The sequence below is a fragment of the Pongo abelii genome, chromosome 19, assembly GCF_028885655.2.
Source record: "Pongo abelii isolate AG06213 chromosome 19, NHGRI_mPonAbe1-v2.0_pri, whole genome shotgun sequence".
Lineage (NCBI taxonomy): Eukaryota > Metazoa > Chordata > Mammalia > Primates > Hominidae > Pongo > Pongo abelii.
Genome location: NC_072004.2, coordinates 41252532 through 41255325, shown reverse-complemented (window position 1 = coordinate 41255325; position 2794 = coordinate 41252532). Strand labels below are relative to the sequence as shown.

The window sequence follows — 2794 nt, the reverse complement described above, 5'->3', positions numbered from 1 at the left end:
AAGAAACGAATATGAATTCCCGCCGGACGTAGTGGCTCATATTACCTCCTGTAATGCCAGCACTTTGGGAGGCCAAAGCGGGCAGACCACTTGAAGTCAGGAGTTCAAGACCAGCCTGGCGAACATGGTGAAACCCCATCTCTACCAAAAATATGAAAAAAAAAAATTAGCCAGGCATGGCGGTGGGCACCTGTAATCCCAGCTACTTGGGAGGCTGAGGCAGGAGAATCGCTTGAACCCAGGAAGTGGAGACTGTGGTGAGCCGAGATTGCACCACTGCACTCCAGCCTGGGCAACAGAGTGAGACTCTTGTCTAAAAAAAAAACCAAAAAAACACAAACAAACAAACAAAATGAATTCCATGAGCATGAGCCCCTTGCCATACTTTATTTATAACTACTTTCTTCCACTTCCCATTCCTATTATTTGTGTCCTCAGCAGGCACCTCAGCTGATTTTAGTTCCCTGCCTGCTAAAATAACCCAGACCTTCATTCCTGAACCGTCTGGACCATCAGCAGCCCTGCCTTAACCGGGTTGTTATAGTTTTCAATTGACTTTAATCCCTGGGCTTGGGAGGACAAAGGGGAACCCTGGAGAATCTCTTGCATTCCAGGCATATGCCCCCTTACCCTCATTTCATAACAGCATCATCTTTTTCTCTCTCTTTTTTTAAGTCTTTTCATTTTTATTACTCAAAAAGTTTCATTTTTAAATTTCGTTTTCTGACTTTGCGCTTGTGCCTTCAACACTTTCACAACGATTTTCTGCTCCTCGGTAAGGAAAACATGCTTGATCCTGTCACGAACACATTTAGCACACATGGAACCATCACAGGCCCTGCTGACATGTTTCTTTGTTTTGGACAATCTCATAAGAACTTTAGGTCTTAAAGATAAACAATTCTATTACCAGGGGTTTGGGACAGCCTAGTTTTGGTTCGGGACAGCCTAATTTTGTTAGAGGCTGTATTGTAGGAAAGCCTACGATGGTATGTCAAACGCTGGACCATTCCGAGTGCCTGTAGACAGCATCCCTGGAAGAGCCCCATTTTCTCTTGATGGTCAGGATCAATCACCACAGACAGTACTCCTTCTTTGCCTGTTGATTCAGAGGCATGAGCCCAAAGTGGCTGGGTAGCATTCTCAATTTCCAGTTCATTGGAATCATTGTTGTGCCCCTGATAGAAGCATTTATCCCTTTGGAGCCAAAATCTCTGGACCATTCATGGGGCTGGAAAGCAAAAGTGTCGCTAATGGATTGCTAGGAGTAATAGTGAGAAGAAACTATTCCCATTCCCATCCTTTGACTTCCAGACCTGGGAATCCTGGCTATGACAGAAATATTACCATATGTTGGATGCTGATTGAGAACACACACTGCCTTCTGAAGAACACTGCCCCAGCCCCACAGGTGTTACCATCTAGCTAGAACTATAATTGAGTCTTCCAAATGCCATTCTACTGTTCCATCGAGGCAGCTGCTTCAGGACAATGAGGAACATGGTAAGAACAGTGAATTCCATGAGCATGGGCCTTTGGTCACACTTTATTTGCTGGGAAATGAGCTCTTTGGTTAGAAATAATGCGTGTGGAATGCTATGATGATGGATAAAGCATTCTATAAGCCCACAGATAAAGTGAATTTCATCTTTTTTTTTTTTTCCCATGGTTTTATGCTTTTGGAATCTTATTTAAGAAACTCTTTCTCAATCCAAGGTCATGAATATATTCTTCTACATTTTCTTCTATTACTTTTATGGTTTTACCTTTCACATTTTAGTGTTTTGTACACTTGGAGTTTGTTTATGGTGTGAAATAGAGAGACCCTTTTTTTTTGAACAGGATTTCTCTCTGTCACCCATGCTGGAGTGTAGAGGTGCCATCACAGCTCACTGCAGCCTCAACCTCCCGGGGTCAAGCAATCCTCCTACCTCAGTCTCCTGAGTAGCTGGGACTACAAGCACATGCCACCATGCCTAGAGAGCCATTTTTAAAAATCCGTTTAGTGAATCAGGTTTCCCAACTCTACATCCTTCCCTCACATATAACTGTGTCTCTTTCTGGACTCTATTCTATTCTGTCTCTCTATTTTGCCTGTTTGTATGACAGTGTCACACTTTTTCTTGCTGTGGCATTGTAATGTCTGGTAGAGACAGTCTATTCCTTTGCTCCTCTTTTCTCAAAATCATGTTAATTGTTTATAAATCTTTAAATAGTAAAAAGTATTTTTAGGCCAGGCGCAGTGGTTCACGCCTATAATCCCAGCACTTTGGAAGGCTGAGGCAGGCAGATCACTTGAACCCAGGAGTTCAAGACCAGCCTGAACAATAGGGAAAGACCCCGTCTCTACCAAAAATACAAAAAAAAATTAGCCGAGCATGGTGGTGCATGCCTGTAATCCCAGCTACTTGGGAAAAATTATTTGTATGAGAAAAAAAGAATAATAGTGGTATTTAATCTCTGGAAACTACGTAGAAATCCATCATCAGGGACATTTGCCCAAATTAAGAAAACTGCTGGATGAACCAAGGTTTCTGAAATTGTATTCCTCGTACCATAAAGTAATAAAAGAGGCCGTGAGCGGGGGCTCAACCCTGTAATCCCAGCTCTTTGGGAGGCCCATGCCTGTAATCCCAGCTCTTTGGGAGGCCAAGGCTGGTGGATCACCTGAGGTCAGGAGTTCAAGACCAGCCTGGCTAACATGGCGAAACCCCATCTTTACTAAAAATACAAAAATTAGCCAGGTATGGTGGCATGTGACTGTAATCCCAGCTACTTGGGAGGCTGAGGTAAA

At 43.2% G+C, this 2794-nt stretch overlaps 1 pseudogene; it reads right to left on the bottom strand.

Annotated features, from left to right (window-relative positions):
- Positions 1–693: 693 nt before the first annotated feature.
- Positions 694–1010, bottom strand: LOC112129683 (large ribosomal subunit protein eL34-like; annotated as a pseudogene).
- Between the last annotated feature and the right edge of the window lie 1784 nt (positions 1011–2794).